Raw genomic sequence first — 15893 nt, 5'->3', positions numbered from 1 at the left:
ATCGTACTCTAATATCTTAGCTTCTTGCAATAGAGGCTCAGTCTCCACCAGCTTTGTCCAAGTATTCCTGTGCTTAAGTGGCGGCCCACAAAGATTGAGCACTTGGGGCCGGGCGTGGTGGCTCACACCTGTAATCCCAGCACTTTGGGAGGCCGAGGCGGACAGATCACCAGAGGTCAGGAGATCAAGACCATCCTGGACAACATGGTGAAACCCCATCTCTACTAAAATACAAAAAATTAGCCAGGCATGGTGCTTGTGCACCTATAGTCCCAGCTACTCTGGAGGCTGAGGCAGGGGAATCACTTGAACCTGGGAGGCGGAGATTGCGGTGAGCTGAGATGGCGCCACTGCACTCCAGCCTGGGTGATAGAGCGAGACTCAGTCCCAAAAAAAAAAAAAAAAAAAAAATTTTTGAGCACTTGGGCAACTCCACATACAAGTTGCCGACCACCCTGGGATTGCCCCGACAGATGTTCCTTCCTGACTCGTCATTTGGTCTCTCAGATTCTGTTTGTGATACCAATTGTAACAAGAAAAACCCAGAATCATATAGAAAAACTGCCCCCCAAAACTGGGAGGAAGCTGAAAAACTGAAAAAAGACTCAGACAAGTCCAGCTTGGTGAGTAGGTGAGTTTATTAAGACTTACATACAAGGCACTCCTAGACCGCAGCAGGACAGCTTGAGAGACCCCCCCGTCCCTTGTCTCTGATCTACTTTTAGGCTAATTCTCTGGCTCTTTGCCTACCTTTTTAAGCAATGAGACTATTTTTCTTGGTAGGTTCTCAGATACTTTGGGGGATGTTTAGGTTCTCAGGAACACCTGCTCCTCCACTGAGCCCCCATGGACTTGGCTCATTGCCCAGCCTCAAGGTTCAGGCAGCAGGCATACACCTTGACTAGCTAGGTAGGAAACCTGTCACACTACAGTTCTAATATAATATTTTCCATAAACTTAACGATATTGACAGGCATCACAGAAAAGATTGAATCTATATTTCATTATTATTCTTCATTTTGAATAATAATGATTCAGTATTCCTCAATATTAGGGAATTTGTGAGCATATTTTGTTACACTTACCACCATGTTATAAAATAAATTGTAACCTTTAAGTAATGGAAAGATTTATACAGAATTCAATAATTATCTTGTTTAATCTGATAGCAAATAATTTCCATTGAATGACAACAGAGTTAACTGGATAGCATCAAGCAATGTGCTATAGGTGGTAATTGAACAATGAGAACACTTGGACACAGGAAGGGGAATATCATACACCGGGGCCTGTTGTGGGGTGGGAGAAGGGGGGAGGGAAAGCATTAGGAGATATACCTAATGTAAATGATGAGTTAATGGGTGCAGCACACCAACATGGCACATGTACACATATGTAACAAACCTGCACATTGTGCACATGTACCCTAGAACTTAAAGTATAATAAAAAATTTTTAAAAATTTAAAAATAATAATAATAATAAAAAACACATGATACAATTCTAAGGAAATCATTTTTACAAAGCAATTAATAATGTGAGGTAATGTACTTTTGCTATACAGCACTCTCAAATGCATAATTTTGAACAAAAAGTTGTGTAAAGTATACATGGAAAGTTTATTCAATTATGGAAAGATATGCCGTAATAACAGCTATAATCTATAATCACACAATCAAGGTACATAGGAGAGAAATCATTCACTGTTAATGAAAGGAAAGACAGAGAAGGGGGGAGATAGAGGACAGACGAGAGAGAGACAGAGACAGAGACAGAAATACAGACAGAAACAGAGAGACAGGTAGACTTGTTTCATGAAGAACTCCTATAATACGTAGACAATTTGCAGTGTTGATTCTTGTGTAAATAAAAGGTAGATAATTTAAAGCTTTGTATATCAAGGCATTTTAACATCTTAAAGTATGTAGAAAATTAAGATATTGTATGTAAACTCTGACATACAGACTGAGAGAAAATGTCTCTTCAAGACAGATTTTACACAAGTTGAACCTGAAATGACTTGTATCTAAAGTAATATATTCTATCTAGTACATTTAAATACATGGTTTTTTATTGGAATGGTACAAATACTATTCAATAATAAAATCTCTTAGGTTATAACATCCAAAAATTTAGTTGTAAATGCATATGTATTAAAGGTAGCCTTTTCTAAAAATATCTAGATGTAAAATATTAAAATGAAGAAATATAAAATTGTTAGTTTTTTTTTTTCTTTTTTTTGAGACAGAGTCTTGCTCTGTTGCCCAGGCTGGAGTGCAGTAGTGTGATCTTGGCTCACTGCAACCTCTGCCTCCTGGGTTCAAGCAATTCTCCTGCCTCAGCCTCCTGAGTAGCTGGGATTACAGGCGCCCGCCACCACGCCCAGCTAATTTTTTTGTATTTTTAGTAGAGATGGGGTTTCACCATGTTGGTCAGGCTGGTCTTGAACCCCTGACCTCGTGATCCACCCACCTCGGCCTCCCAAAGTGCTGGGATTATAGGCGTGAGCCACTGCGCCCAGCCAAAATTGTTACTGTTTTTTAAAGGATTTGTCATGATCAGTATTTTTCTATGCTCTTTTTAATTTACATAAGCTGCTAGTATTTATATTTTGCTTTTCAGTATTTTTTTTATAAATCACAGTCAAAAATTGAATCCACAATTTAGTGATACAATCCTCTTAGGTAGAAAACTTTACTTCAGTGTCTTAAACTGCCTAAATTATCATTTGGTTGTTACATCGGCATCCTCGTTGCAAAGGAAATTATATTCTGATGCACAAAATTCAGCTGGAATGTGGCAAAACATAAAATAAGTTATGTGACCATATTACCTATTATGTTTAATATCATAATCATGAACAATTCCATTCTTGGAAATTTCTATTTACATAACTATCATTTTCTCAATGAAATACACTTTCGCTGCATACATTGCATTGACTTAACAATTATGTACCAAAGTCCGTTCTTTTCTCTTAATCATACTCTGAAATATCAGAGTTACTTGGAATTAAAATGAATCATCAGTTATTTTTTTTCCAAGAACACAGCCACCACCTTGATGCTGACTTAATTTTCATAGTGTCATTTTGTTTTATTGATCATCTCATAAGTTAAATACCAGAATTTGAAAACCCAGAAAAGATGATAGTTTTGCTTGGGCTTTACACGCTTGGAAGAAAAATGCCAGCGTCCTAAACCTCCATGTAATATACTTGTAAAAAACTTGACTATTAGTAGCAGTCACTAAAAAGTGCAAATATAGAATCATATGGTAGCTGCATGTTTAATTTTTTAAAAAACTGATAAACTGTTCTCCAGACTGGCTATATCATCTTAACATTCCCAACCACAATGAATGAATGGTCCAGTTTCTTTGAATTCCAGTCAAATCTATTATTTTTTACTTTAGACATTCTGACAGAGGTATAGTAATATCTTATTGTGATATTAATTTGCATTTCCCTGATGGCTAATGGTGCTGAAACTTCTTTTCATGGGCTTATTTGCCATCTGTCTCTCCTCTTTAGTGAAATGTCTGTTTAAGTCACTTGACCATTTATTAATTGGACATTTTTCTATTGAAATTTTATATATTCTATACACTAGTCCTTTGTTGGATGTCATTTGCAAGTATTTTCTTCAAGTTTGTAACTTGTCTTTTCATCCTCTTAACAGAGTTTTTCACAGAGCAAAGTTTTAAATTTGATGGAGTCCAGTTCATTAATTTTAATTTTATGGATCATGCCTTTTGGTATTAACTCTAAGAACTCTAAGCCTAACTCTATATATTCAACACTTTTTCCTGTTTTTTCTTTTTTGGTTTCACAGATTTATGTTTTACATTTAAGACTGCAATGCACTTAAAGTTAATTTTTGTATGAAGTATGAACTAAAAATAGCTCTTAGCCTAAATCTAAAATGTAAATCAATAAAAGTTCCAGAAGAACACATAGCAGAAAATCTCTGTGACTTAACATTTAGAAAAGTGTTTTTAGATTTGAAACCAAAAGCATGATCCATTAAAAAAATTGATAAATTGGACTTCATTAAAATTAATAATGCTGTGCAATAGTCACTGTTTAGAGAATGAAAAGGCAGGCCACAACTAAGATAAAATATTTGCTAATCACATGTCTGAGAGGAATTTGAATCCAGAATAAATAAAGCACTCTAACAACTTGCTAATAAGGAAACAAACAACCTACTTATATATTGACAAGACTTTGGAAAATACATTTTTGATAACAAATTTTGGTGAGGATAAGAAGCAAGTAGAATGCAAAATTGATTTTGCCACTTTGGAAAGTAATATTTTCATAGTTTCTTTTTTTTTTTTTTTTTTTTTGAGACGGAGTCTCACTCTGTCCCCAGGCTGGAGTGGAGTGGTGTGATCTCGGCTCACCACAACCTCCGTCTCCTGGGTTCAAGCTATTCTCCTGCCTCAGCCTCCCTAGTAGCTGGGACTACAGGCAACGCCACGACACCCAGATAATTTTTGTACTTTTAGTAGAGACGGAGTTTCACCATGTTGGCCAGAATGGTCTTGATCTTCTGACCTTGTGATCCCCGCCTTCGGCCGCCAAAAGTGCTGGGATTACAGGCGTGAACAACCATGCCCAGCCATAGTTTCTTTTCAATTTAAATATACACTTACTTATATGACCCAGCAGTACCATTCCTGTTGTTACCCCAGGAAAATAAAAATGTATGCTTCTAGAAAAACATGCATGAATGTTTCTAGCAGCTTTATTTATAGTCACTAAAAACTAGAAACAACCCAGATGTTCTTCAACTGCTGAATAAATAAACCATGCATACCCATACGATGGAAAACTACTCAACACAACAGAGAAACAAATTATTGATTCATGTTGATATGGTTTGGCTGTGTCCCCATCTAAATCTCATCTTGAATCATAATCCTCATAGTCCCCATATGTAGTGGGAGGGACCCATGGGAAGTAATTGAATCATGGGGGCGGTTTCCCCCATGCTGTTCTCATGATAGTGAGTGAGTTCTCACGAGATCTGATGGTTTTATAGATGTCTGGCATTTCCCCTGCTTTCACTCACTCTGTCCTGCCATGCTGTGAAGGTGCCTGCTTCTCCTTCACCTTCCGTCATGATTGTAAGTTTCCTGAGGCCTTCCCAGCTGTGTGGAACTGTAAGTCAACTAAACTTCTTTCCTTTATAAATTACCCAGTCTCGGGTATTTCTTCATAGCAGCGTAAGAACGGACTAATACACATGTGCAACATGGATGAGTTTTTAATTTTGGTATATGAAAGAAGCCAGGCCAAGAGGCCACATAGTGTAATTTTCCATTATATGACATTCTCAATCAACAATGCTGCAGAGATGGAAAACAGATTGTAGTATTCAGGGTTAGAGTTGCAGGAAAGGGTGTTACAAAGGGGCAGCATAAGAAAACTTTGAGGTAATAGAACTGTTCTTTATGATACTTTGCTGGTGGATTTACAGCTCTAGGAATTTTCACAACACACAGAACTGTACACCACAAAGAATAATTGTCTTCTATACAAGTTTTAAAAGTTCACCAAGATACAAAGGATACCCAAGATGGATTATAGACTGTGACAAATGAATCTAACTGTACTAAAAATAAGTGATATGACAACATTATATTTGCACAGAAGTAAGGAGCTGAGCTAAGTTACTTTGAAAAATAATGTTTGACTACATTAAAGATAAAAATAAAACTACACACTGTATTCTAGTTAGTAGATTTGTAATAAGATATGAGTTAGCAATGCTGAAACTTCTTTATAGTAGGGCTGAAAGAAGTAAATAAGTGTACTGTGGATAATAAAAGCTGGTTTGAAAAAAAAAAACTGAAATAAGCCAAAATGGAATGTAAGAATCTACCATGGCCTGGCACGGCAGCTCACGCCTGTAATCCCAGCAGTTTGGGAGGCTGAGGCAGGGGGCTCACCTGAGGTTGGGCGTTTGAGACCAGTCTGACCAATATGGAGAAACTCCGTCGCTACTAAAAATACAAAAATTAGCCAGGCGTGGTGGCGGGCACCTGTAATCCCAGCTACTTGGGAAGCTGAGGCAGGAGAATCGCCTGAACTCAGGAGGCAGAGGTTGCAGTGAGCCGAGATCGCGCCATTGCACTCCAGCCTGAGCAACAAGAGCGAAACTCTGCCTCAATTAAAAAAAAAAAAAAAAAAAAAGAATCTACCACTATAGAGTTGTGTTGGAGTTGGAGGTATTACTGTGAGCTCTTGTTTCTGTAACCATGCAGTCATATAGTCTACACAGAAAGCAAGAGGGAGCTTTGCACACATGCTGTATTAAACATCAATACCCAGAAGTAAAATGTAATTTTTAAACATGAAATGTAAATAGTTTTGAAAAAGGCACCTAAGTTAAAAAAAAAAAAAAAAACTAACCAAAGACATAACAAGGGGCTTTGAAGAAAATACTAAAATTTTATTGAAGGACGTTAAGACGACCTACATTATTTTCCATTGCAAATTTAAGCCATTCGCTTGTAGACAACACATAAAGCAGAATCAAAAAAGAAAAGATTTTAAAATACTAAAAATTTGTTTGAATATTTCCCTCCACAAAATAAATATTCATGATGATTTTTCTTGCATTAATTAAAGTTAGTAATTTAATAAATAGGGGTGGAATAGTATTCACAAAATAAGTAATAATGGGTACAGGGCTCAATTGAGTTGGTTTAAGGAATCTGATTCTTTCCACAGGCTGAATTGATTAAACCAGAGATAATCAATTTGCCTAAATGAAGAAAATTAAGATGAATTAACAAAGCGATTTGTATCAACAGGTGGTGTTGACAATGGTTGAGAGACAAGCTTTGGGCTGAGACTGGCTGGGTTTGATTTCTTGAGCATCTGTGGAATCAGAGACATAACAGCACTTGTCTTCTAGAATTAACAATTCTAATGAAATGACAAATGTGAAGTGTGAAGCATGGTGCTGGCACATAGTGCCCTGCAAGTAGTAACAATTAATAATATGACTACCATTAATTAACTCAATTGAAAATATCCAGCAACTCTAGGGATATGAGAATGTAAATAGTCCTGTAAATGATTAAAAATATATTATCAAAACCCTGCATCTACTGGAAAGAACTCTCATTTGCATTACTCGCCTATCCTAAACTTGAGTACTTAAGAAAAAGAATTTAGAGTACCTAAGATACCTCCTGGCTTAACTTTTTACATAAGCTCAAACAAATTATTGCTACTACTCTTTCATATTCCACAACACTGTTGTTGAATGCATTATTCCACAGAGAAAGTTGACATCCTTCTATTAAATTACACATTTAAAAAAAATTGGTGGAAAATAGTAAGATCGTAATTTCCCATCACAATCCAACATTTGAAAAATATCCAGAGAAGTACGATACTGCTTTTTGCATTAATGCCATATTGAAGAAACAAACTTTTCTATGCATGAATTGACAATATTCATCATATTCTTTTAGGAGTCTCCAGGTTTAAAATGTCAAGTGTCTTTAAGTATGCCAAATTTTGACCTGGAAATATTTTAATAGCAAAGATTTTTAAATGATGCACTTTCTATTCAAGTAATAACACTGAATAGCAATAAATTATAAAATCATCATAATTAAATAATCTAATATTGCCTTATTCATGAAATAGACTTTTCATTAAATAAAGCAAAACTTCATATTATTTTTACATGCAGTTCAATACAAAACTATTATCTAGAATCTCATACAGGCCATGTCTATTTTTATTAATTTAATGAAAAGAGAATGGATGACATAAAGTTAAATAAAGATGACCTTATTCTGCTCTGGGGATTTTAGTCTGCTTTTCCAACTCTCATCTCTATAAAGAATTTGAGTTTCAGTGTGTTTGTTAAAAATAATAAAAATTAATATTATTTTCATATATATTCTTCTGTATGTGTATAAACACATATTTTATACACACAGATGTATGTTGTGTTAGAATGACAAGGTGAAGGAGCCGAAATTAACACTGATTTTCTCAGTCACTGTTTCTATGGAAACATGACAGCTAACAGAAATACATAAAATCTGAACTCCTTTGCAGTAACATTAGTATAATTGTCTTACTCTTGACAAAGGAAATGGTATTGCTCATGTGTATATTTTCAAAATTATGTTTTCTAAATGACCCAAACTATTGGCTCATTTAGAAACCATCTCCTTTCCAGCTGAGAACAAATTCAATTTTTATTAAAGTGAATTTATTTTAAGTTTCTCCTTGAAAACCCTTTAAGTCATGCATAATATAAGGTGCATGAATTATAGCCTGTGAATAAAGCCTGTAACCACCTAATACAGTGTCCTGTGGAATGTGTTCACAATTAAATTTTAAACTCAAAGATGTAAATGGCAAACATTTAATACTTTTTTTACTGGTTATATAATTCATTGATTTTGGAGTAAAAATTGAAAATAAATTGAAAGATAACCTGCAAAATAAATATAAGGAATTACATAAACCCATGGCTACTGACTACAAACACAGCCATGGCAGGTATTGTCTGTGGGTACTGTCTCATTACAAAGGTAGAATAGGTGTCCCCTTGGCTCACAGAGCTGAAAATATTTATTATCTGGACTATTACAGAAAAAAAGTTTGAAGAAAGTATGCCAAAGTATATTCACTGTTTCATTGTTGCAATGCTAAAAAATTGGAAATAACCTAAACATATTTGAGACAATGAATGAATAAGTAAAATATGACTTATTTACAAAATGGGATCTTACATAGAGAAAAATGAATAAACCTGATATCTATGGAAATGCATTTAATATGGACACTGGAAAATAAAGTATAGAGTGAGAAAAGCTGTACGTATTGTGGTACGTTTTCACAAACACCATTTGTAAAGGTTTTAAAAGAAGAGAAATCAATATTTTATGTAATAGCATTTTTTAAATGTACTCGAATGATTAATATCAAATCAATTAAAGTAGTGGCATCTGGTGAAAGGGGGAGGAAATGGATGTTGAAAAAGAAACAAATGAGACTTCAAATGTATTTTAATGTTTTATATCTTATTTCTTATGTTTTAAAATGTTTTGAAGAAAATAGGAAAAATAAAAGAAATTTAACATTTAATTAATTAAAACACAAAATTTACAATTAATGTATCCCTATACAGTATTTCACTCATTATTTGCTTAACAAATGTCACATTTAATTAGAATGTTGAATTTGCCACATCTACTGAACAAAATTATCACGAATTTTTTAGAAGTATTTTCTCAATCATTATATTCCAAGACATCAATTGCTTATGTTTTCAGCTCTGTATATTTTCATGATTAATTTGATAAAATGACAGCCTACCTTCTAAACACAATGTATTACTAGAAACAAATTTTTTAAAACTGATAAACTTACTGCCTTTTTTCTAAATTTAAAGATAGATTTGTTCATATAAATTGAAATGTTCCTCCTAAGTTTTTCTCTGTAAAGTTTGACTCTTCGCCTAAAGATAAAAAAGCAGTCTCTGAAAAGTCATCTCTCTAATCAAGTATTTATATTAATCTAATTATATTTTATTTTATTTTTGAGACAGAGTCTCCTGTCGCCCAGGCTGGAGTGCAATGGAGCAATCTCAGCTCACTGCAACCTCCTCCTCTCAGGTTCAAGTGATTCTCCTGCCTCAGCCTCCCGAGTAGCTGGGATTACAGGGGTCTGCCACCACGCCTGGCTAATTTTTGTATTTTTAGTAGAGACGGGGTTTCGCCATGTTGACCAGGCTGGCCTCAAACTCCTGACCTCAGGTGATCCTCCTGCCTCAGCCTCCCAAAGTGCTGAGATGACAAGCGAGAGCCACCCCGCAGGGCCTCTAATTAACATCTTAACCTATATTGCTTTAATGTTCCTAGGAGAAAAAAACTGAATATATGTTTTACAACTTATCAGAAATAAACTTTCTTTTGATGTTTGCTCAGTATCCTGAGAAGTTAACCTAATCAAATAAGTAAGCAAGGATTTCAATTCACAGATTATGTTATCTAAAGCATGCAGTTGAGAACATTTATACCTTACCTCTCACCTCATTTCCTAATCCTTATGTCTGTGTCCCGAGAAGTTAGAGACCAAGAATAAATGATTGTGAAAAATCACTTCTTTTTGGAAACGAGCAAAATTAACATCTCATAAAACACCAGTGAAGAAAAATCCAATTTAGCATCTTGACGGAGGCCCAAAAAACTATTTTATTTTGAGCAAAAACTCAGTGAGCCACGTTATCTGCAAGAAAGGAAAGAGACTGAAGAAAATTTTTATAGTAAATATAATTCTAGTATCCTGTTTTTTAATGTCAAAAAAAAGTAAAAAAAAAAAAACAACTAAGATAATCACAAAATTCTTCTGTTCCTGCTTTCAGTATGATTATTTCAGCTGCAAATTCAGCAATGGTAACTCAAAACAGACAATTAATGAATAAAGCTAAAAAACTCTTTATTCTTAAGTTAACAGAAGTTTAAAGTAAAATTTTCGGTTTTGGATGGGTGCATAAAAATGCAGAAACATTGCTTTGTTTGAGTAACCACTTAATGTGCAGAACAAATTTTCTTTCTAGAATGACTACTTGTGGCAAGGGTAAATGAGGGGACCAAATGGACAGGAAGTGAGATGAGTCTTACAATGGAGTAAAACTCAGAAATGTCTTTTCAGAACAGGAATGAGAATCATTAATAGAGCTAGGTCCTAAAATAGAATGAGGATGAGGCTCAGGGGTAGCATGAAACTCATGGACAGGTAAGGCTCAGATAGGGAATGAAATTCAGAACTTAGGAAAAATGAAAGAAGGCAGGATATAAAAGTTCTCACTGATCAGAAGAATGGGAAAAGATGCTCTTGTAATCTGAAAAGCATGGGGAAATTCACCATTATTTTTTTTTCTCACACTTTGCTTTCACTGCTTTGCCCCATACAAGATCCAGTCATGAAAGTATATACATAAAGGCTAAAACTCCAGCTTTTTGGAAAGTGTGTGGATGAAAGGGACCCTTGGCAGCCAAAGACTGGGGAAACACATAGAGAAGAGGAGCTTTTTTTAAAAAGGAGAAAATTGCCCTTTTTAAAAAAAAAAAAGAAATGGAGTCTTGCTCTGTGGCTCAGGCTGTAGTAAAATGGCACAATCACAGATCACTGCAGCCTCAAACTCTTGGGCTCAGATGATCCTCCTGCCTCATGCCCCTGAGTAGTTGAGATTACAAGTGTTAGTCGCCATGCCCAGAAAAAAACATACGTTGAATGGAGTCCTGAGCTCAACCACAAGAGGCACATGCATGGAACTGACCTAACACAACATAGTAAAGCTTTGACAACTGACCTATAGTACAGACCACTGCCTAGATCTCAGAGAAACCCCAAAGGCACACACAACAGAGCAGTCGAAAATAGCACAGCGAAGGATTTTATAAACAAAAATGACATTCAAACAATAGTCTACACACGTGGATTGGTACTCGTAGTCTCAATGCAACCAAATAGATTGCATATTAAAAGAAAAAACATTCTCCAGAAAATTACAAAGGCAGCAGAATTTTATTACATACTATTCAAAATGTCCAAGATATAATAAAAAATATTTGATATATGAATAATCATAAAAATATCTCAAGGGATTAACTCTTAAGGGAAATGACAGTCAATAGGCAGATGCTAAACCCAAACTGACCAAGACGTTGGAATTATTCAAAAAAGACTTGGAAATTAGAATTATAGTTATGGCCCACGAATTAAGAGTGAACCCTCTTGAAACAAATAGATAGCTGTCAGGAGAGAAACAGAAGAAACAGAAAATAATGAAATGGCATTTTTTTTTTTAAGTCAGAGTTTTTCTCTGTCACACAGGCTGGAGTGCAATGGTGCAATCTCGGCTCACTGCAACATCCGCCTCCCAGGTTCAAGCAATTCTCCTGAAAATGGCAATTTTATGACAAAGAAATGAATTAGTGACAATTTTAAAATTCACTGAACAACAGCCATAGCAAAATGGAAATAACAGAAGAAGGAGTCGGCAGACTTGAAGATAAAAATCAATAGGAATTATATCATCTGAAAAAAAATTGAGAATATTATAAACAGCCTCAGAGACTTGTAGGACATTATCAAAAGGTTATTCATGTTGTCATTAGAATTCTGAAAGGAGAAAAGATAGAGATTGGTATGGAAAAAAAGGTTTGATTTAATAATGGCTGAGAACATCACTAATTGGATGAAAGAGAATCCTATAGCTAAAAGAAGCTCAGTCAGCCTCAAATAGATTAAACTCAAAGAGAACCACACCCAGATACATCATAATTGAAGTACTGAAAATCAAATGTTAAGAAAAATCTTAAAAGCAGACAGAAAAAAATGGTATTATGTAGAGAGCAATGAAGATTCAAAGGACTACACATCTCTTGCAAATAATCATGAATGCCAGAGACAGTGAATCAATATTTTGAAAGTGCTAGGGAAAACAACAACAACTCTGTCCTTCTGGAATTCTATATCCAGTGAAAACGTACTTCAAGAATAAAAACAAAATAAAGATACTCAAAAATGGTAAAAAAAAAAAAAAAAAAAAAATAGACAATTTGTCACCAGTACACCTGTTCTAAAAGAAAGGCTAAAAAAAAAAAAGTTTGTATGCAGCGAACCATTGACAAAATAAGAAATCTTGGAACTTCAGAATGAAGAACCACCAAAATGATAAAAATATAAATAATTGTAATAGGCTGCTTTCTCTTCAAGATTTTAAAAAATATGTATCACTATTGAATGGGAAAAGTACATCATATGTCACTGTTTAATATGGTTTTCAATGTTCACAGCTATGATGCATATGACAAGCATAACATAAAGGAAGGAATGAAAGGACCTATAGTGTGATAGCTATTTCTATCACACTACATCAAGTAAGACAGCTATGTCTTACTTGATGTGATAAAATATGACCTCTAAGTAGACTGTGAAGAGTTAGACATGTACATTGTAATCCCTGATAAAGCACTAAAAATTACACAGAAATAATCAAGATTTTAACAGGTTGATTCTAAAATTCACATGAAAAGGCAAAGGAATTAGAATGGCCAAAACAATTTTGAAAAAGAACAAATTTACTCTACTCACACTACCTAATTTTAGGACTCACTATAAAGCTATAATGACCAAGAAAGTGTGGGAGTGACAAAAGGATTGCCATATTGATCAATGGAACATATAGCAAGTCCAATAATTCATCCACACAAACATAGTCAATTCATTTTTGATAAATGTATAAAGCTGAATCAAGATTTTAGATTTTATCATACTTACAAACTTTTGATCTGTGAATGTCATTGTTAAGAGAATGAAAAACAAGCTAGGAAAAATATTTTCAAATTACATATTGAACAGAGGATATAAATCCAGAATATGGAAAGAACTCTTAAAACAACAAGGGAAAAAACTGAGAAGTTTGTAAAATATTTTAACAGACACTTCGCCACAGAGTACCTATGGATGATAACTAAATACATAAAATATGTTAAATTTTATTAGTCCTTAGGAAAATACAAAGTAAAATTATAAAAGGATACCAATATACACCCAATAGAATGGTGAACATTTTTTTAAATGCCAATACCAAGTGTAGACAAGAATCTGGAGCAACTGGAAATCTCATACATTTTTAATAGGAATGCAAAATGGCACTATGGAAAATACTTTAACAAACTTATTTTATAAATACACACATATATGTTTCAGTAATCTTATTCTTAGGTACTTACACTAAATAAATGAAAATATATTTATACAAAAACCTGAACTCAAGTGTTTATAGCAGCATTATTTATAATCACCTCAAACTAGAAACAACCTAAACGTTTTTGTCCCTTAAGTAGGTAAATGGCTAAACAAAGTTTGGTATATTTATACAATGCATCTTTGCTCATCAGTAAAAATAAACAAGCTGCTGATACACATGACAACATAGATGTGAAAGAAGACAGACTTAAAATGTTACATACTGTATGATTCCATATATACGACATCCTGGAAAAGTGAAAACTCTTATGATAAAGAACAGATCAATGGTTTCCAGGGGTAAGAAGTGCGTATAACATTTGACAAAAAAGAAACAGCACAAGGCAATTTTTTTATTTGAAAGAACTATTCCGGGGAGCCAGCAGCAGAGGAGCCCGGGACATGGGCCCAGGGTGGGGATGCACCGTCGGGGGGTGGGAACTGGCGCCATCGCCACAGAGAAATTTGCCAAAGCCAGCTGGGCCCAGCATCTCATGCCTGTAATCCTAGCACTTTGGGAGGCCAAGGCGGGTGGATCACCTGAGGTCAGGAGTTTGAGACCAGCATGGTCCAACATGGTGAAACCCCGTCTCTACTAAAAATACAAAAAATTAGCCAGGCGTGGTGGCACACGCCTGTAGTTCCAGCTGCTCAGAAGGCTGAGGCGGGAGAATTGCTTGAACCTGGGAGGCAGAGGTTGCAGTGAGCCGAGATAGTGTCACTGCACTCCAGCCTGGGCAACAGAGCAAGACTCCATCTCAAAAAAAAAAAAAAAAAAAGAAAAGAAAAGAAAAGAAATTTTCCAAGGCCAAGTATAAGGAGCAAAGGACAGTCTTGGCTGAGGACCAGCTAGCCCAGATGTCAAACCAGTTGGGCATGTTCAAGATCAACCTGGAGGAATTTGCCAGCAAGCCCAAGCAGGAGATCCGGAAGGATCCTGAGTTCCATGTGTAGTTCCAGGACATGTGTACAACCTTTAGGGTGGAGCCTTTGGCCTCTGGAAAAGGATTTTGATCTGAGATGCTGGGTGTGGGGGATTTTTATTACGAACTAGGTGTCCACATTATCAAAGTGTGCCTGGTGCTGAGCATTGGAGTGGAGGTCCGATAACCCTGGAGGAACTACATCAACAGGTGTTAAAAGGAAGGGGCAAGTTCGCCCAGGATGTCAGTCAAGACGACCTGATCAGGGCCATCAAGAAACTAAAGGCACTTGGCACTGGCTTCAGCATCATCCCCATGAGTGGCACTTACCTCATTCAGTCTGTTCCAGCTGAATTCAATATGGATTACACCATGGGGCTGCAGCTGGCAGAGAAAAATGGCTATTGACTGTCAGAGAGATCAAAGCCAGTCTTAAATGGGAGACCCAATGAGCGGGGCAAGTGCCAGAACACCTACTGAGAGAAGGGCTGGCGTGGCTGGACTTACAGGCCCCAGGGGAGATCCACTACTGGCTGCCAGCTTTCTTCACCGACCTCTACTCCCAGGAGATTACAGCTGAGGCAGCCATAGAAGTCTTCCCCTAAGTGTGGAAGGGCACACAGCAGCAGGCAGGGAGAAGCAGGGAGGCCTATTGGCCAATAAACCTGGGCAGTTTTGTTTATTAAAAAACAAAACAAAACAAAATAAAAGCTCCCTTCAAAAAAGAACTACTCTGTATTTTGATTATCATGGAGGTTACATGACTATGCTTTGTTAAAACTCTACATCAAAAATGTGAATTTTACAATATACATTTTAAAAATTCAAAATGAAACAATAGTAATTGATGATAGCCATTTTACCCACTAACCTTATATCAATGCCATTTCTTACACTTGATTACATGCCTCTGCGGCTCTAACTCCCAATGGATGTGAGATACTGAATTATAAGGAGTTTAGTGTCAATCGCATCTCCATCTGAATATATGGGAGTGGAGCCATTAAAAGCAAAGCTTGTGAGGTTCTCCTGGAAAAATCACATGCCCAAGATCAGAGGAGGGATGAAACCTAAGACTCTTAAGCATCATAGCATTATTTCTAAGGTCAGGGCATCACTTTGCTAATCAATATGAGCAATATTATTTCCTAAATAAGATTTATGCCT

At 35.7% G+C, this 15893-nt stretch overlaps 1 pseudogene; it reads left to right on the top strand.

Moving 5' to 3' along the window:
* Positions 1–14222: 14222 nt before the first annotated feature.
* LOC100448863 (vacuolar-sorting protein SNF8-like) lies at positions 14223–15331 on the top strand (annotated as a pseudogene).
* Positions 15332–15893: the final 562 nt, after the last annotated feature.

Source organism: Pongo abelii, chromosome 11, assembly GCF_028885655.2.
Source record: "Pongo abelii isolate AG06213 chromosome 11, NHGRI_mPonAbe1-v2.0_pri, whole genome shotgun sequence".
NCBI classification, from domain to species: Eukaryota; Metazoa; Chordata; class Mammalia; order Primates; family Hominidae; genus Pongo; species Pongo abelii.
This window is presented reverse-complemented; position numbering and strand designations above follow the sequence as displayed.